Consider the following 20,778-nt stretch of genomic DNA (forward strand, 5'->3'; position numbering starts at 1 on the left):
ATATATGAGCATTGTGAGCCTGAGGGCAAGGTTTTTCTTCTCACCAATATTTGTAAGCCACTTTGGAGTCTTCTTTGGCTGAAGGCCAGGATAAAACAAAATGCTTAATAATTATCGGGATAGGATGAGGTATAGCTATTTGCCCTGGCAAATGTAAACATTTTTTTACTAGTAATAGAAGTCCAGAAGGTCTAAAACATGCCAGTAAGAGGAGGCCACACAGAGACTATGCAACTAACAAGGACTTCAGTAACAAGAAGATTAGGGAGACAGAAGATACAGCAAAGCACTGCTTGGGAATACAGAACTGAAACTGAAAGCATAGTGCCTGACAGCTGACTCAGCAACTTCCTGATATGGCAAGTCTGAAGGGCCAATACACCACGCAGTCATTTAAATTGGAGGAAGGATTTTACAACAATGTGGGGATCAGGGTATTCAGCCGGGAAATTCCAAAAACGACTGCAGCCCCAAAGCCCACTCAGTCTTTAAACTAGTCTTGCTTATACCACTGCAAACAAACCATCACTTTGACCCCATACTCTGCTAAGTGGAAGGTAAGCTGCATTGATGTCAGTGGACTTTACTTCCAATTAAACAAGCTTTGTCCATTTTGCATTATAGTAAAAGAGCAGGAAAAGCATTCCTGGGTAATAATTTCCTCTGCTTAGCACTCAGTGTTCACTATCAGAAGCCAGACATGCATATAGAAAAATCTATGGTGACCTTTCTGACTTGTGTGGCTGAATCTGAGCTATATAGTAATGTTAATAGTTTGGTGGTGTTAAGCTGCATGCCAGACCTCTCTAATCCCTGAATCTAGCAAGTGTTAAAAGCAACTCAAGCCTTCTAATTCTTGGAATACCCAAGATAGCTTCCTGGTGACGTGATGAGGATTAAGGAGTTTGGTGCAAGATGGCAGGTGGGTGGAGCCCCCTTCCTTAACAGAAAAAGCCAGAGTTTTGAGTTAAATTGTTGTAGTGATGTGACCCAAAACTAAACCAGCAAGCTGTGAGAAGACAGAGAGACATGTTTGAATTCAAGGCTGCGGCTATGGGAGAAACAAGACCCTTTTGGAGTGCCAATGCTGTGAACAGATTGAATATATGTGTAAATAAACCATATAGCATAAAGACACCACAGTCTCCTCTGTGCCTCATTTCCAAAGGAAACACGAACCCTGGGTAAGCACCCGGAATCCTGCACCGCTCAGAGTGCAACATTAAGAACTGGATTTGCTGAAACAGCCCATTAAACCAAAGTTGTTGGGATCTTGCCCTGAGAGTGCAAAAGTGTCAGGGTCATTTTGTTCTGCTTATCTCCTAGTTTGTGAAGAAAAGGGGGCGTGGACCTGGAAAGTTAATACACCCTCACACTTGGGTCCCTGACAAAGCTTGTCAGTTTTGGAACAGAGCCTGAAGTTGGGAGATAGCTGTGTAGAGTGTAGCTGCCAATGCTGGCTATATATTGAAAGACGAGGCATATGTTTGTGGTAGGTGGCATTTTGGAACCATTTAGCTCCAAGCAGAAATGTCCAGGGAAGGCTGACAAAGTGGTGTACGTTTCAAGGAAAACTCATGAGCTAGCTGCTTGACAGCTGACCCCACCAAGAATGGAATACAGCAGAGTGCTGACAATGTCTTCTTTCCCTCTCCCTCTCTCTCTTAAGTTCTTCTGTTTCTGCAGAGTCAAAGGAAGGAAGCTTGCCTTATGCTTTCCTAAGAAAAAGGGCTATGATTTTTCACAGCTGTACAAGATGGGACATTAGGGTTGATTGGAATTTAAGATACGTTTCACCAGAGTTTAATCCCGGAACCAGTTTACAGATGCCAGTACTCCATACTTGAAATATGTGAAGGGCTAATAGTGCCTCTGAACATCTGCAGAGTGCATTTCTCTTATCCCTAATCATTATATATCACCCCATATTATTTTTTATTGGTAGGCAGACTTTTTTAATGCTGGTTCAATACATTTTGCTGCCTGAAGCAAAAATCAAACTTTCCTCCCCGCATAGGTAAGGTAAGCACCATTCAGACACTGATTCACCTGCCCATCTCATAGTGCCATCTGAAATGGGTCATTTCCTCCCCACTGTATTCCTTCTGGACAGTTGGTGTGGTTTTGAGACACATAATGGATCCCACCTGTAAATTTCATGAAATGCACAGAAAACTCAAGCAATTTTATACAATCTTAGCTCCTCTCCTCTCCTGTGAAAAGCTCGTGACCCAAGTAAGAACTGTATGTGGTAGTTATGAATATGCAAGTCAGTGTTAGAACACTTTCTAAAAGTCTGCCTTAGCCCAAACTTTCAAATGATATAAACAAGCATATTAAACCACTGGCCACTGTTGCCTCTTTACACCAACTTACACGACAAATTAACCGGCATTCTAATGCCAAACCTTGTTTTCTGTCAAAGTACTACAGAACTGCCATATTTGTGTTTCTGAAACTCACCAGTTCTCCATTCTGTTCCTTGCGCCTTGTCTATGGCCCAACTGTCCTGCTAACTGCCCCGGAACTTTCTGGCACAACATTCTTTTCACCCCCTTGCAAACTGAAGCTGCACACACCCCATATATTTAAAGCTTCCTCCAAAGAATCATGGGAACTATAGCTTGTTCAGGGTACTAGCTCTGTGAGGTTCCCAGGATTCTTTGGGGGGAAAGCCATGCACTTTTAACGTGCTTCAGATGTATGCTGTGTACACAGCCTAAGAAATTCGACTTCATTTTTCTACCAGGTGATGGTCCCAAAAGCAAACAGTCTCCTATCATGTGATCTAGTTAGATGAATTGACAGCTGCTCAGATTGGGCCCTACCACTACACAGAGTGAGGCAGCTCCCCAGGTAGAAGTTGTGGGGCAGGGATCAGCCTTAAGCTGTGGAAAAAAATAGAAATGTGCATACCACAAGGCCTACCCTGGGCCTCCTAAGCAAACCTATTTCTCTCACCTGTGGTGAATGATGTTATTTCATCACCGGTGGTGAAGTAAGTCTCAACTGCCAGTCTGGCCAGCTTTTGTGCCTCAAATGGGGTGGCACCATCTTGTCCTTGACTTGAGGCAACAAAATAGTTAAGGCTGGTCCTGACAGCTACAAAATGATTTATTTATCATACAGTAAGCCCACAATTTACGCTCGCTTTTCTTATGTGATTGCGTGATTCCCAGGAACCAAACCCTCAAGTAAGTTGTGGGTTTATGTATCACTTAACATCTTATGAACAATTTATGCATCACTTAATACCTGAGCCTAGTAGTAGTAAAAGTAGTAGATTATTTATTACCCAGGACAGGTCACACAACAATTAAAAATACAACACTAGAACAGTTTAAAGCAAATTACAATAATAAGAATAGAGTGGGCTCTAAAAAATATACACCACAAGAGTAAATAGGTACACCACAAGGGCATACACCACAAGGGTAAATAGGTACATTTTCAACATACAATGAAAATTGCACATTGAGGGGGTGAGATGCACCTCTGTGAGGAGAGAGTTGCACCATTTCTCAAACTTTAAATACCATGGGCTGCATTCAGACAGCATTTTATTTAATCTTTAAAGTGTTTCCTTACCTGTTTATTTTCACATGTGATGTGATGTTTCACATGATGTAAAATCTAGTGGAATCTAGCAAATGTTTAATTCATGTTACAGTACTTCCATTTAAAAAACCAACAACCCAGTTTCAACCCTGTTAACTCAAAAATTGTAGGCATTTTGCATTGACAAAATTTGGGGCATATACAAGCTACAGTTCCACAATACCAGAAGGTACTAAGTATGAAAGGAACATCAGAAACTGGAACAGAAGTGCCAGCATTATAACCAGTAAAACTAATGCAGTTCTCTCCCCCCCCCCACTCCTCCTGCATGTAGCCATAGTCTTATCAAGACATTGCTTTCCTCTCTCAATGATGTACCCCACAGCAGTCAAAGCCAGCAGTTATGGAGGTCTAGCTTGAGCTGTAACAATTAAAGACCTATGGGATAGGGCAGGTGTCAGGGAACTGCCATCGGAGCCAGAGGGAGAGGGAGGGCTCCAGAGGGGTTAAGGAGAGCGTCCCGGGAGGGAGAGAAGCAGCCCATCTGCTGGGGAAGGAATTCATCGTGGCACCAGTGGAGAAGGGGGGCAGATGGGGGAATTGGCGAGGTGGCTCCATGACTCCTTGCTGGAGACCAGCGGGGAGAGCACAGGTCCTCCGCTGCCCACACCCTCCCTGCGCAGAAGGCTTCCGCGCAGGGAGAGTAGGCGGCGACTAGGTGCTCAAAGAGCTTCTTTGCTGGAAGAAGTTCAAGAAACGCCCACTGACGGATTCTGCTAGCGATTGAGACAGCCACGGGTGAGAGGCTGTCCAGACAGAAAGGGTTCACCCAGGTGACCTAGCCAGGTGTGGTGTCGATTTACGCACGAGCAACCCCTAGAACCATTACAGCAGGTTCTTCTTCTTATTTGAAATTTCTTAATGTTACCCTTAACTCTACCAATAGACACTGCACTGCACACATGTACACTTCTGAATCATATCCTACACATTTGGCATTTGTCGAGTAGGCCAATACTTAGAATAAATTACAGAGGCCAAAAGAAGCCAAACGTTTTAGGGCAAGTTGTATACAGTACTGTATTTGAATGCAGAATGTGGTACTTCTGAACGTGAATTGTTAAACACTACAATAACTCTCCTTGAATCTAACAAGGTTAAAGTAGTCAACAAGTGTCCTTTTCTCTGTTTCCAGGAAAACAGTTGGCTTCCTCTTTTGCAGTCATGTATGCACACCACATAATTGTTTTCTACAGACCTCACATTTCACAAAATGCTTTTAGTAAAGATTGAGTGGCAACAATAACTGCAACTTCCAAATTAGTGGCTCGTTGAGGGCAGAGCAAAAGCAAAAGGAACAAAACAACAACAACACCCCACAAATATTTGCATTCTTGGTAAAAGAGATCCTCCTTAGCCCCATGCAGGTGTTTGCTGACCAGAAACATTTAAGGATATTTTCATGCATCATTCAGGCTCAATTCATACTGATGTTCTGGTTTGCTATAATGTGGGTTGTTGTTCCTGGTGCTTACTGCATTCATAAGGAAGGCTCATCTACTTATTTTACCAGAAGCTGGAGGGCACAGTTTGATTTCACTGCAAATAGCAGAGCGGTCAGGGCCAGCCCAAAACACTTTGCTGCCTGAGGCAACGAGCAAAATAGCACACACACCTTGATTTCATACACAGAAGGCAGCTACAGACTTTCATACACAGCCTGGCAGTTGCATGTGAAGGGATAGTATCCTCCAGGACACCCATGGGTGGTAGACTGGCTTAGGAAGTCCAAGGTAGGTCACGTGACTGTCACAACTCCGTCCTTCAACACCATGCCAGGGTTCCCTGGCCCAAATCATCTCCCACCTGAAAGGGCTGTAGTGTAGAAGTTTGATTCAGTTTGCATTTAAATGTGAATTTACCCAATTCACACTTTCCAAAACAATACATAAACCAAGACACAGCCATCCTTTGAAATTCACAGTCCTCTGAATTTGTCAATGTAGTTCTCCTGCCAAGCAATGTGTACAAAATTGTGTATATTGGGGTAAAGGTGAAAGGACCCCTGACTGTCAGGTCCAGTCATGGCTGACTCTGGGGTTGTGGCACTCATCTCGCTTTATTGGCTGAGGGAGCCGGCGTACAGCTTCTGGGTCATGTGGCCAGCATGACTAAGCCGCTTCTGGTGAACCAAAGCAGTGCATGGAAACGCCGTTTACCTTCCCGCCGGAGCAGTACCTATTTATCTACATGCACTTTGACTTGCTTTCGAACTGCTAGGTTGGCAGGAGCAACGGGAGCTCACCCCATCGGGGGGGATTCGAACCACTGGCCTTCTGATCGGCAAGCCTGTGGTTTAACCCACAGCGCAAAAAGGCATATGTTAAAGAAAATAACATCAACATGCATAGTATTGGGGAAAATTGCTTACAAATGTGTGTATTAGGATAAATTTTCATGAGAACCTTTTTTTTAAAAAAAGTGGAGACTGATGTGGAAATGTGAAGAAGTGATCGTAAAACTGGGAAAACGAGAGAAACCAAAATTGACAGCTCCGCACCCCCCCCCCCCCGGCAATTGCCTCCAAGTGAGGGAGCGAGAGAAGAAGTAGAGACTGTGTGAATGTTATCATTCTTGGTGATAACAGCCTCTGGCTTCCTTCTGATGAAGTCATCTTGTACTGATCTGCGCTTAGAGATAAGGTATGAAATTCACAGAACTAGAGAAGAATAGAGCTTGGCTGTAATGGCTTAGAGACAGAGCCATAAAACCACAATCCTTACTGTGAAATGTAAGAGAAACCAGTGAAATCACCACAAGTTGCAAGAAGCAGAGTGACCGGTTCAAAACATATAGTACAAACATTTCTCCCGTGGGCTGGTTTCTGCGGTTATTTCATGTCAAACAGCAACTCCACCATCAATCACCTGCAGTTTGTGATCTTGGGTGGAAGCTGAAAGAAGAGTCGTGAGGCAGAAGCTGCACTCACACTTCCTCCATACAATAACATCCCCCAAATAGAATCATAGAATTGTAGTGTTGGACGGGAACCTGAGGATCATCTAGTCCAATTCCCTGCAGTGCAGGAATCCTGCCCTGGGTGGGCTCAAACCACCAACCTTCTGGTTAACAGCCAGATGCACTGACCCATTGCAAATACTTCCTTAGCACTCTTTCATATCCAGACATTACTTCCAAGCACGCCCAGCAACCACACCCAATACATAGTTAATCCCCAGCAAACATCTGGTCTATTAAAAAAAATCCTGGCAGCATTAAGTCCCAGGAGTTACTCTTGTTGAACCCAGGGGCACTCACTTCTGAGTAAACACGCCCAGCATTGCCAGTTTAGCTGCCGCTTCGGTTCTATGGGAATCAGTGTGAACAAGTTGTTTCAGTGTGGATCAGATTCGACCATTATTATTATTTACAAATGTGTATATCCTGACCTTCAGATGAGAGAAGTTTATTTATATATTTATGCCCGAAAGGCTGAATACAAGAAGTTGTTTTGGTATCTATGGCTTTCTCTTAGGCTAACCAATATAAGTTTTCCATTACTGTCGGGAATGAGCTGTTGTAAAGTCAATGAGATAAAAGACCCCACCTCAAAAAGGGAAAGGACAGAGGTGACAAGAACAGCAGTCAAAATGAGTTAACTAAGTGCAATCTAAGTGCAAAACTAAAAGCAAGTTCTCGTTAATGCTTACGTCTGAAGATCCAAAGTCAAGGTGGGTTTTCTCCCCCTGTGAAAGTTGATGTCATTGCTTACTATGGAGAAAAGCAAAAAGGAGGAAGAAAAGCTCTCTGAACTCTTATTATGACATCAGCACTTGCCTCAGAATCAGAATTCTTTAAGGAAATGTTTGTGACTAAATCAGTGTTTTCTTTTTCATGCAAGTGGAATGAAGGCTTTCATGGAGATAAAGTAAGAACACTGTGGTAGGAATGTCTTACTCTTCCCTCACACTTCGGAATGGAAACAAGGAAGAATGTGTGAGGTTTTCCACTTCTTACGTTGTTTTCTCTTTTCACGCGTGGGGAAATATAGGCCAGATGTTGCCACGGGGAGAACTGTGCACAGTAATCCTACTCTTACTTGAATGAAACGTTAAGATATATAGCCTCACTTGTAACTACATTTTGTATGGCGTGTAGTTCAATCTTTACCATTGTTCACGGGCAGGGCAAGCTTTGAATTTTTTTCAGCTGGGAAACTTTAATAAGCAGTGGGTCACTGACTCTGCCAACAATCTTCACAAACCTGACACTTTTTTCCTTTGTCACAGTTTCTGTCCTTTTACCCATTCCTCATTCCCTTCTCTATGGCTTTGAAGAAGCGCCACTCAAACCAAGAGGGATGGTAGGGTAGCAGAGCTTAGAAGATGGTGTGCTTCTGCTTAACTCTGACTTAGCATAATTATTAGTCACTTCAAAACATTATTTTATACCCACCCGGAAAGATTATTTCTTTGTGTATTTATTTCCTTATGTTTCCATAAAAATCCCACTCTTCCTTCATGCAACCCAACAAGCTATATATGTGCTTCCTGCTGGAAGTACAACTGCAGGGATCATTCATTTAATAACCTAAGGGTTAATTCTGCTTACAGTTAGTCAAGCCAACTGGGGGTGGGTGGGAGGTGTTGCCTAGCAACCAGGCAGTATGCCATGTTCCTTGCTGAGGCAATTGAAATTTTGATTGGTGTATATAACTTTTTATCCTGTGTAGTTGCATATCTCCCTCCTCTAAACAACACTTGCAAAGATTTGTGTTGTTGTTGTTTAGTTGTTTAGTCAAGTCCGACTCTTCGTGACCCCATGGACCAGAGCACGCCAGGCACTTCTGTCTTCCACTGCCTCCCGCAGTTTGGTCAAACTCATGCTGATAGCTTTGAGAACACTGTCCAACCATCTCGTCCTCTGTCGTCCCCTTCTCCTTGTGCCCTTCATCTTTCCCAACATCAGGGTCTTTTCCAGGGAGTCTTCTCTTCTCATGAGGTGGCCAAAGTATTGGAGCCTCAGATTTGTAGACCCCCTCATATCATATGGTGTTTCTGCTCAGTTTACCCAGCAAAGTATTATTGGTTTCTCTTCTCTTTGGACTGCTCAAAGTTCACAGGTGACTACTCATTCAAGTGACTGCTCAAAGTTCACAGGTGGTCATCCATCCAAGCTCTGACCAAACCCAGACCTACCTATATCCCTGGGATAGATATGGCCATTATCATATATAAGTGGCGATCCAGACATCCATGTGCCCTCCAGTGTCCACATGGGGTCCTCCTCTCTATAGTGGGCACAGCTCTGCAAATGCCCCTTGCACATGTAGAGTTTCTGTTTCGTTGTCGTGAGCTGGGTAGACTTTGTGCGCAAGAAGGGCGTATTCTGGTGCCATAGAGCAAAGGAAGGGAGCCTTTAGCCCTCCAGATGTTGCTGAGCTACAGTTCTCCTCCACCCCAACAATCATGACAAAAGACCAAGGATGATGGGAGTTGTAGTTCAGCAACATCTGGAGAGCCACAGGTTCTCTACACCTGCCCTAACAGAACTCCTGTGCTAGGGCAGCTCTTTGCCTCCTTTCTATGCATCATCAGGTACAACAAGTAAGACCTGTTTTGCAGCGTGGAGTACTCCTGTTTGTTACTCCAGGCAGCTAACAATGCCCATTTCCTGGATACTCCATTTCATTCCCTTCCAGCAATATTCCACACCCCTCCCCAGAGCTCTATGGTCACTGAACATCCTCAGCAATTGTTGTTTTCCTCTCCCTTAGAGTTTCTCCTACATGTTGTTTTCTACTGCTGAGTTTTGGTGCTGGCTTGGCTATATAAGGATCAGCTCTCTGAGAATGACCTTGCTGTTAGTATAGATAGATAGATAGATAGATAGATAGATAGATAGATAGATAGATTGGATATGGAAGGGATGGTTCCCTTTAAGTCCTTTTTCTGAAGCCTTCTTATGCCCTGGAGCTTTCTAGTAAACACTGGTGACATTAAATATTTGGTCAGTAGTAGGAAACAGATATTCTCATTTGTCTGTTTCAAGAATGTGTGTGGCTGAATCTTTAGTTTCCATGGAAACCATCTCCAATGTCATTTGTGGAACTAAAAAGACAACAGTCGTGGTGAGAATGAAGTTGTTGCGAGGCTGAAGGAGAGACCTCTCAGGGGTTTTTTACCTGCTCAAGGCACTGTAGTGCTATTAACAAAGCTTAAACATTGATTATTTACAAACATAGCAAATCAAATTAAAGATGCAGATTAATGACTAATTTACTGCGGTGTAAAACATTGGGATTTAATTACTAACTGATCCTCTTGCACATTTTCTTATCTTTAAGTCTTCTTTTCTCCCCAACCCCTTTGCTAGATCAGCCTAGATTTAAGCAGCTATCCTAAACTGGGAACAAATCCTTTGGGGCTTATTTCTGAGTATACACGTACATTTAATTGCAAGTATCAAGCCGTAAGTATCTCCGTAAGTATCTTGGGCCCTATAAATCTCACCCCTTATACTGACAGAGGGGGGATAAGCTGGGGATTTTGGAAGGGGGGGGACTGGGCAGAGCCTTGGGAGCAACTAGGATACAGAACAGTGAAAGTAAGCCCTTCAGCGAGTATTGGTGTCAGAGTGAAGGCAGTCCAAATAGTGTTGTATGCCCAATTGACTGCTGGCTCATCCAGAGGTAGCAAAGTCAGTTTCTCTATCCACAGATGTATTAGCACCAAGACAGTTTTTCCTACCAGTGTTCCAGACCTGTTTCTTGGCTGTTAGGAAGGCACAGAAAATCCACTTGCGGAACAAGGTGAAAGGGCTGTGGCTCAGCGGTAGAACGCATGTCCAGTATACATAAAGGTCCCAGGTTCAACCCTTGGTGTCCCCAGGTAGAGCTGGGGGAAAACTGCTGCCTGAAATGCGAGACCACCTCTGCTACACAGTGTAAACAAGTCTAATGCATGCAGCCCGAGAGGCTTTTTTCTGCAGTCCTTGGCAACGTTTGACACTCCCCAGCCCTTGCGATGCCTTCCCACAGTCAGGTAAGGGGGCACTGGGTTTTGGGAAGAAGGCAGGAGGGCTCTGACACGGTCCTAGATTCCTCCTTCCCAAAGCCTAGTTAGGTTTCTCAGCTTTGGGAAGGAGGGCTCTTGGACCCTGCCAGAGGCTCACATCTGTTTCCCAAAGCCTGGTGCCTTGCTTATCTGGTTTTGGCAAGGCAGCATGAGGGCTGGAGGATGTGTCAAATTTTGGCCTCACTCCCCTGCCCCCATGGCTTCTGAAGCACTGCACAAAAGGCTTTGGCAGGAGTCAATCATCTGATTGGGTTGCCCTGCCCAGCTGTCAGAGCTGGCCTGTGGTGGTGTGGGGAGATTAGGATCATGCCTGCCAGATCAAAAACATCCCCTACACCTTCTATACATGGAGTAAATCCCCCGAATTCAATGGCGCTTGCTTCTGAGCATTCATCAGATTGCATGGTAAATCCCCAAGTTACAATCACTAGATTAAAGAATGACTGAACAATGATTAGTGAATCCATGGATCTGATAACACTAGAACTCACTCATGGACATGAGTCTGTATGCTTCTGAATACCTGTTGCTGATGACCTTAGGAGACAATGCTCTTGTACTCAGATTTCCTGCAGGCATCTGGTTGGCCACTGTGAGAACAGGATAATAATAATATAATAACCATCTGGCTGGGTTTCCCCAGCCACTCTGGGCGGCTTCCAACAAAACACTAAAATACAATAACCTATTAAACATTAAAAGCTTCCCTAAACAAGGCTGCCTTCAGATGTCTTCTAAAAGTTTGGTAGTTATTTTTCTCTTTGACATCTGGTGGGAGGGCGTTCCACAGGGCGGGTGCTGGAATAGATGGGCTGCAGACTCTTCTTATGACGTTACCACAGAGAACATTGTTAGAAATAAAAGTCTTAATAATTATAATAAATACTGGGGGTCTTTGAAGTACTTTGCAATGCAGCAAACTTCTTACAGTATGCTTTGAGAGGAGAAATGGTTTAGTTTCATTTTTTAAATTATTTCAGATATATTTGTTGGAATTTTGCTAGGAGGTGGGGCATCTCAGTGGAAAATGCATCATGAATCCGAGAGATTTTGAAATCTGAAACACTTAAAATGAAACCTGTCACTTCAGGAACGTTGCCTCATTATGGACAAAGAGAGTCTCAAGCTTGCCTACCCAACTGTTTTCATTTGTGTGGCTCTCCCAAGCAAATGTGCTCCGGGTGTCGGCGATGCACTGTGACAGTGCTAATAATTATCAGCGATACCAAATGGAACACAAGCGCTGCCTTAGCACACCAAGTCAGGAGGAAGCAAGCCTTCAAGCAAACAACAGCACTCCCTTCACATCCATCACTTAGGTGGAGATTCCTCATGATAGCTCATGAATGCAGGTGACAGGAAATTGTAAGAGTGGAACCCCAAGGTTGCAGTTCTAGTGCTCAGCATACAGTACTGCTTCTTTTCTGACTCAGAACTGCACAACTGTAAGAGCTGTGTGAATATACAAGTATTTATAAATAGTCATTTGGCTATAGCTGCCATACAGATTTAATTTAGTTGATTTTTTTATTTAAGTATCACATGACAAACGGGCAGATTGTGTGTGTATTGACCAATAGAGATTTTGTGCAGGGAGCTATACCAAAATGTAACTTAAAATATAAATAACATTTTGAACATAAATAAAACTTACGGTAGCTCCAAAGACAAATATGTGCATCAAAAGTCACACAAGAATTACTCTCTACAGAGTACAGTAGAAAGATAACAAATATTGCTGTTATCTTTAATGTAAAAGCAAATAACTATGAGTTACAGAAAATAGCATACTGAGAGGTTGGCATATTACATCATTAGTTATTCACTGAAAAAATCAAACCGTTCTGATCTAAAGCTGCTGCTCTTTTTAGTCCCCCTAGCCAATTTTATTTGTCAACTTTCCAAACAAAGTTATATCCCACACATTTTTTATACCAATATCCTTTCGTGGTTCCTTCCAAATTCTTTCAAAAATGGGCAGTCGTTAGTTCTGATGCCATTAAAGGATGACTTAACAACATTTTACTTCTCAAAATTATATTACTGTTTGAGAAGAACACTTAATAAAGCTATAGAACAACCCAACGGTATATATTCATTAGTTAAATTCTCCAACATTTTGGCGATTCCTATGGCAAGAAGAATGTACAATAATTTAGATTTCTAGCACCCTTCTATGTTTCACATTGGCACAAATCTTTAAACTGCTGGAAGCACAATCCTAAAATGGTGGGAATGGTGAGATTCTGTGGCAGAAATATTGCCACTTCCCTAAGACAGTTCATACTGGCCATGGCAGACGTTTGGAGGGAAATATTCTGTGCCCTTCCTGGTTCTGCTTTTAAATAGTTCCTTTCCCAGTTACACTAGGGAAAATAAGTGTGCCAGCTCCCCGACTCCCAGCTTTCTGCAGTTGGGTGTTCAGGGGAATGAGGGGGCTTTGGATTCTGCAAATATGCAACTCCCAGGATCCACACAACAAGCTCCTGGGAGTGCCACATTTCCAAACCTATTGCCTTCTGCTTTTCAATTAGTCTTTGCTCATAGACATGGTTTTAGTCAAGAGTCACACAGTGATGCTCAGGCACCTCACTAGAAATGGAAAAGATGAGAGACATGGCAGGCAGCTCTTCAGTATACGCCTTACGGCTCCATCCAGGCCACATGATTGAGAAGGAAGATTCTGGAGGCAAAGGAACAATGGTGGAGTTTTCTGTCACTGCACAGAGGAGACCTCAGCCCATGAAACTTGCTCTCCGTGCATGGAGAGTGAGGTTCGCCGTTATCCTCCCTAGTAATTAGGATTGTTTTCGAGGAGAGTCAAGACGATTTATTTCATCCACAACAAACATGCTAACACTTAGACTTCATACCTCCTTTACCACCACCAAGGCTTGCACTTTTGCTAACAAAGGCTCCTTTTTTATTTGCACAATTAAGATAACGCTGTCATCAGCACAACTCTACATAATGTGGTTAGAACTCTAATCGCTAACCATTGTAATTAAAAGCCAGTTATTTCTTTTTAATAGAATGCAATGATGTTGCAAAACAAAGCAGAGGAGGGAACAGTAGCAAGTCCGTAGCAGAAGATGAGTGTCGCTCAGCATTAACTGCACAGCATTTTTATTGTTGTTACTGCTTTTAGCTGTATAAAGCTAATATTTTCCTCTCTTACCTTTTTTCTGTACATTTATGACCCATATTGTTCTCAAAATGCAAGCTCCTCTGGATGAAGGGTATCTTATAAAGGGCATGCCATTTTATGGATTCCTCGTAGTCTTAAATCTATTAATCCTGTTTATTATTTTGACAGCTGGATTTTTGTACCAGGATGTAAACCACCATTGATGTTTCAGTTATTACAGTTGGCCTACAGAGGGCTCCAGAGCAGCAGTTGCTGAGGTAAATCACTGCACATAACTGAGTTAAAAAAGAGAGAAAAGCAGAAACATAGAAATAATGATAGAGGAATAGCTTTTGCGATAATCAGTTATGTTCTCTGTGTGAGAGATGGCGATAAATAATATGAATGCTGTGAGAGAACCTCCTTACCACAATGGGGAAGTTGGAGGAAAAATTCGATTCAGTTCACATTTAAAGGCAGTCCTAACTCATCACATATTCTGAAACAATATGTGAACTGTAACAGCTATCATTTGGAACTTGCACTTCTCTATATTTTGCTGTGCAGCTCTCCAGCCAAGAGATGTGCACAAAAATGCATGAATGAGGAGAATACAGTGATACCTCGGGTTACAGATGCTTCAGGTTACAGACTCTGCTAACCCAGAAATAGTACCCCGGGTTAAGAACTTTGCTTCAGGATGAGAACAGAAATCGTGCTCCAGCGACGTAGCAGCAGCAGGAGGTCCCATTAGCTAAAGTGGTGCTTCAGGTTAAGAACAGTTTCAGGTTAAGAACGGACTTCCGGAACGAATTAAGTACTTAACCAGAGGTACCACTGTATTTTTATTCTGAATCTTCCAGCATCCAGCTTCACTGTATGCCTACAAGTTCCAGTGCTATGTGTGTGGGGGGAATATTTTCTCTATCCACTTTCTCCATGCTGCGCATCATTTTATAAACCTCTATCATGTTACCTCTTACTCAACTTTTTTTTCCTAAACTAAAAAAATCCAGATGCTTCTTTCATCATAGGGGAGTTGCTCTAGATATGCCTTATCATTTCTGAAACTTTTCCAACTCTCCAATATCCATTTTTGAGGAGAGACCTTTTAAGGGCTGGTTACATACCTTAGGAGTCAAGAGATCTAAGCACAGCAGCCAAGAGAAGTTGTTGGACTTTAGCAATTCTTTTTGAAGGATAATTGTGTACTCCTCCTACTAGAAGGCAGTTCTCTTCGTTAAGGATGGGACCCTTGACACACCAGGTAATTAGTACCTACATGCATGAGAACTCTCCTCCAGGCTGCAGCCCTCTCTCACTGGCCCTGCTTCATAACCTGAGTGTTTTCTCCTGGCTGGAATGTGTTCTTGAACTCTGATAAGGCCCCTTGCTTCTATGGAGGGAGCATCAAGAAGGGTGTATGAGTGTGTGCAGGAACATTCCTGCTGCACAAAGGTATGTCCTCCAAGTGTCCCTATTTTCTAGGGACAGACCCAGATTTACAGAAGCCGTCCCGGTTTCTAATTTGATTCCGAAATGTCCCGCTTTTCCTTAGGACATCCCTATTTTCATCGGAGGAATGTTGGAAGGTATGGAGTTATCTGATCCCCGAGCCATCTGAAGGCAGCCGTGTATGGGGAAGTGTTTTTAATGTTTAATATTTATTTTGTTTTTATATATGTTGGAAGCCCCCCCCCCCAGAATGTGGCTGGGACAACCCAGTCAGATGGGTGGAGTATTATTATTATTATTATTATTATTATTATTATTATTATTATTATTATTAAATAGGAATTATATAGGAATATGGAATAGTTCCATCAGAGAAATGTATCAGGGTATGCAAAGGTAAAATCTGCATTTGTTGCTCTCCCTGTTTTTCTTTCTGGTTCTGCCAACTGCTGGCATGTGGTCCTCATAAGGTTGCCCAGAAGGGATTGTAGATCTCAGGCTCAAAAATATTCCCCATTCCCATCCTTTTCTTTAACAAGGATTCTTTTTCCATTACCAGTATAAACTGTGCCAAATTTTTGCTTATGAAACATAACAGAAACTTTTCATAAATATTTGAGCCAGCTCCAGCTATATGACCACTGTAATGTTGCCAGTGTCACAAAGATGTATGGTGGTTTGGCTACAAATGAGTAATTATTGCTGGCTCAGCAACTTCAATTTGCCTACAAAGTTGGTTGTGTGTGTTTTTTTCAATAATTTTAAAGAGCGTTTTTATTTGCTTCCATTTTTGGATATGTACTGGGCTCCCTCTCTGAAACACGTGACTCATTTTCCAAGACGGGTGCCAAGCCAAGGCTAATAATGTGTCTTCCCAGAATTCAAATCTTTGCACTGCACAAAAGCAAGGGTTACAGAAAAGCAAAGGTATGCGACACGAAGCACAGCTAAACAAAATAGCAGGGCTTTTTGTTTTTGCCTAAAATCAAACTTTGGCAGATGCTAACCCTGTCTCTTCCTTTCAGTGTGATCAATCTGTCAGCCAAGTAGCTACTCCTTGCTTTTGTCACAGTTCCCAAGTAAGGTAGCAAAAAGCTGATGAAAGCAATTTCTGCAGAACTTGGAATTTTATTTTGTGTGGGCTAATCTAAAAGTGCACAGATCAAAGAACAGCACATGTTACTTGTGGAGCTACGGCCATAAATAGCATTAAAAGAACTGCCTTTATGATTCATTATTTCGATCTGCTGGAAGGTTTTAAAGGTCAGTAGTTGGCACTGGACAGCACAAAAGAGGAGAAGTCTTAAGAATGTTATGAAAGCTGCATTGTGCATATGACTTGTTTATTCAGAACAGCGGAGTGTAATGAGAGGGTGGTGGCTGTTATTCAGTTATATTTGCTGGAAAGCAAAAGGCCATCCAGTGAGCTGCTTGAGTAAGCAGGGATCTGAGCATGGGATTTCCCACATTTAAGCCTTACACTCAGCAATCATTGACCCAGTGATACTTTTCACTGGTTGGCCAGTGGTCTTAACCTTCCAGCCAAATCAAGAAGCGCTGTATAGTGAAAAGTCTTCTTGTTGCTTGGCAGAAGACTGAATTACCAGGGTTAATTGTTGGTTAACTGGTTAATTGTTACATTCATCCTCTGACAACATTGCCACACATGGGTGCCAATGTTTCTGTGGAACATGTGGAGTCAGAAATGTATAATACAAGTATAGTACAAGATTTCGATCTAAACAGAACACTTTTCCGGCAGGAATGTCCGGGGTCAAATCCTTTAAAAAAAAAAAAAAGCTAACAACTTCAATCCTAAAAAAAGTTCAACAACTTTGATCGGCCCTCACGCATGTTCACTTCATCAAATCCAGCCTCTTTGAAAAAAGTTTGGGCACCCCTGATTTAGGACCTCTCTCTCAAAGCCATGCTTCATTTTTTAATAGAGTACAAACATGTGCTGGAACATACCATGTCCTTTCTTATTCATAGGTCAAGTCATACTTTTTTTCCTTGAAGGATCAAATCAAAGGTCCAACTAATTTAGCATCTCGTTACCCACAGTGGCAATCAGATGCTTCTGAGAAGCCCACAAGTCGGGCATGAATGCTGTAGCCCTGTCCTTTTGTTGCCCTCTAGCAAGTGGGACACGGGTGGCGCTGTGGGTTAAACCACAGAGCCTAGGACTTGCCGATCAGAAGGTCGGCGGTTCAAATCCCCGTGACAGGGTGAGCTCCCATTGCTCGGTCCCAGCTCCTGCCCACCTAGCAGTTCGAAAGCATGTGAAAGTGCAAGTAGATAAATAGGTACCACTCTGGCGGGAAGGTAAACGGCGTTTCCATGTGCTGCTCTGGTTGGCCAGAAGCGGCTTAGTCATGCTGGCCACAGTACGCCGGCTCCCTCGGCCAATAAAGTGAGATGATGAGCGCCGCAACCCCAGAGTCGGTCACTGGTTTTCTACGTTGCCAAGATAAAAAACAGGACTGATTCCTTTTACAGAACTGTACCTAACAATCAGGAATTGATATTTAAGACATAGTACCTCTGAATCTGGAGGCTCAATCTAGCAATTACAATTAATAGCTGCTTATAGACCTATTTTGCATGACTTTGTCTAATCTAGTCATTGAGGTTAATGACCACTGTATCCTGTGGCAGCAAATTCCGTTAAGTTCATGAAGAAGTACTTTGCCATGAATCTACTGCCAATCAGTTTCAAAAGTTGACCACAAGTTCTACTACTGTGTGTGAGAGAGCATTTCCCACCTGCTATTTCCAAACCATACATAGTTTTAAATAAACCTCTGTGTTCACATCCTTCCTTAGCTGTCTTTTGTCATTTTATTTCCCATTTACTCAGTTTGGAGAATTCCTTTGGAGTGTTCTGCAATCAGCTTAGGTTTTTAATTTGCCGCTATCTGCAAACTTGGCTACGGTTGCCTCACTGCTTATCCCCAACTCCAGATAATTTATGAATAAATTAAATAGTCCCAGTCCCAGTACATCTCTCCATTGTGAGAACAGTCTGTTTACTCTTAAGAATGCTTGAATTATGGGGCTCAAAGGACTTCTCAACAAAATCCACAAACCCACCCAATTCTCACCCCAATTCAGTCAAATGATTTCCCCTGGGTCGTCAAAAAAGGCAATAAAGGGCTGGTTGTAAAACCTTTCTGCATCCTCTTGTAATTCAAGCACCAAGTCCAAGTCTTGTTTTGAACCAGTTACTGCTTCATCATTCACCAGTTACTGATCTATAAAAGGCACTGTCATTTATTCTACAACTCTTAAGTATATTGATGTGCTATACACATTTTAAATCACCTGATGCTTGCAAGGCAATGATTTTTATTTTTAATATTGCTGTTACCTACCCTACACTTACAACTACTAAGTTTCTTTTCTTGAAGTTCTATGTATATTATATCATATTATATTATTCACCAACCTAGTGTCCTCCAGCTGTCTGGGACTGAAATTCAGTTGCTGGTTCTAATATTTTCCTTGCACACTCTAAGTCTTCCAGGATACACATCAAATAACACAACATATTATTATTACTACTGATATAAATAACAATTTTCATCCCAAAACAGCATATCATAGCAACATTAATACAGTAGTATGTGTGTATTTTACTCTCTCTCTCTCTCTCTCTCTCTCTCTCTCTCTCTCTCTCTCTCTCACACACACACACACACACACATACTCTCTCCATATATAATCTACAGTGTGCTTGTGTGTGAGAGAGATAAATTTTGTATCCCATACCTTTCAACTGTTTTCAGAGTTGTACAAATAATTTAGTAAATAACAGCAGCTGCAATGCTACCATGCCCTCCTCTGGGCTCCTTGCCTTGCCCGCCTCTCCCTTTCACACTTTGTATGTAAGCTTGCGACCAGAGAGAAAGGATAGATGAATTCTAACAGGGCAAGAATTAAGACCGAACAAAGGGATGTGGTTCAGTGGAAGTGCTTCTGCTTTGCATGCAGAAGGTCACAAGTTCGATCCTGGGATCTTCCTTCTCTGTGGTAGATCAAGAGGATGGCAACAGAACAGACCTTTTCAGTGGTGGCTTAACGCTTGTGGAAGACTCTCCTCAGGGAGGCTCGCCTGGCACCCTCTTTGCCTAGTTTTAGGCACCAGGCAAAAACTTTCCTTTTTTTACCCAGGCTTTTGGCCCCTTTTAAAGAAGGTTTTTAAAGTATTTGTGGCCACTTTTGGTGGGAGGGGGGGGGGTCTGCTTGACTTCCCTTTTCATTTCTGACAGATGTACTTGCTAGGTTTTTAATGGTGTTTGTTGGAATTAGTTTTTAGTATTCCCAGAGCTTTTTTCTGGGCATACACATAGCCCTAAACATTTTGTGAATCTTTGTTCTATAGTCCATTTACTGTATTTATTTTTCCCAATTTGAACTATAAAATGGTGATTTTCTTGAGTCAAAACGAGACTACCCCTAAACATTTTTAAAGAAAAAAGCACTGAGTATTCCTAATGTGTTCGTAAGTTGCTCTGAGTTATTTTTACAAGTCGCTAATAAATAACAATAATCATCTCTGCACAAAACCAGAGAGAGCCATTGCCAATCAATGTATAGGCAATATATACGGACTTTGATGGAACAATGGTCCAGCTCAATATAAGGCAGCTCCCTAGGCAAGCCTGCTCCCAAATCTGCTGGTCCGGTGAAAGGCATCTCTTTACTTGTCTCTAGGGAGGGTCTGCATCCCAGGGATAGATCCTGCTTTGTGTGCAGAAGGTCCTAGGTTCAATCCCCCCCCCCCATCTCCTGGTGGGGCTGGGAAAGAGAGACTCCAACCCGAAACTCCAGGGAGCTGCTGCTGCTGCTGCCAGCCTGCGCAGACAATACAGACAGGCAGTGAGGCAGACAAACAGCATGTTAGGCATCATCTTACATGTTCTAAAAGCGTGTGGGGTGTGTGGGAAAAACCAACCAGTGCCAGATTTAGGTTTGATGAGACCCTAAGCTACTGAAGGTAATGGGGCCCTTTATATGCCCAGCTGTCCTTTGTCAACAACAAATTGTTGCTGTTTTTTGTGTTGAATATATGCTATATGGTAATTTATGGACCTAATAGCCATTTGCACAAGTTGCCATGCAACCAGTCCATGCAGAATGTAGGCACCCTATATATAGAAATGAGCAAACCAGTGATATTTTAGGGAGCAGGCGGGGCCCATGACTTACATCATAGGTGCCTACACAACACAAGACTGGATCTTGTGCATCCAGTCCCCCCCCTTTAATTTTTGTTGGGACCCCCAAGAGAGTGGGGCCCTAAGCTATGGCTTGTTTAGCTTATGCATAAATCCTGCACTAGCTGGGTGGGTGTGGAGAAGACCAACGCATATTCCCTTAATGACTACGTTGAGCTCCAGAGGCTCCTTCTCTGCGGGCGGCAATGCCCGACTACAGAGGAGGGGGAAACAACCCGAAGGCCTCACTTGAGGCGAGGCGAAGCCAGGCCCGCCACGAGCCGGCCTTAGGCCCCGCCCTCCGCGCTGCCATAGAGACCGTCTCTATGGAAGAAGGGGAGGA

At 42.9% G+C, this 20,778-nt stretch overlaps 1 protein-coding gene and 1 long non-coding RNA gene across 10 annotated transcripts in view; one reads left to right on the forward strand and one right to left on the reverse strand.

Annotated features, from left to right (window-relative positions):
- The window catches only part of PPP1R9A (protein phosphatase 1 regulatory subunit 9A), a 151,440-nt gene extending 144,059 nt beyond the window's left edge, over positions 1-7,381 (reverse strand). For 8 of the 9 annotated variants that reach the window (XM_081931215.1, XM_081931214.1, XM_081931224.1 and 5 more), the window contains exon 1: positions 7,269-7,381. The gene's annotated coding sequence lies outside the window, so the exon portion shown is untranslated. Of the gene's footprint in view, positions 1-2,463; positions 2,544-7,268 lie in introns of those variants that run through there. The other variant, XM_081931220.1, reaches the window with a different exon arrangement.
- A 59-nt stretch (positions 7,382-7,440) lies between these two features.
- On the forward strand, positions 7,441-16,934 carry LOC309381015. Its single transcript, XR_014173260.1, has 3 exons — positions 7,441-7,500; positions 13,951-14,039; positions 16,242-16,934. It is a non-coding gene; the product is annotated as an uncharacterized lncRNA (long non-coding RNA).
- The last annotated feature ends 3,844 nt before the right edge of the window (positions 16,935-20,778 follow it).

The sequence above is a fragment of the Podarcis melisellensis genome (genome assembly GCF_964234715.1).
Source record: "Podarcis melisellensis genome assembly, chromosome: 12".
In the NCBI taxonomy this organism is placed as follows: Eukaryota; Metazoa; Chordata; class Lepidosauria; order Squamata; family Lacertidae; genus Podarcis; species Podarcis melisellensis.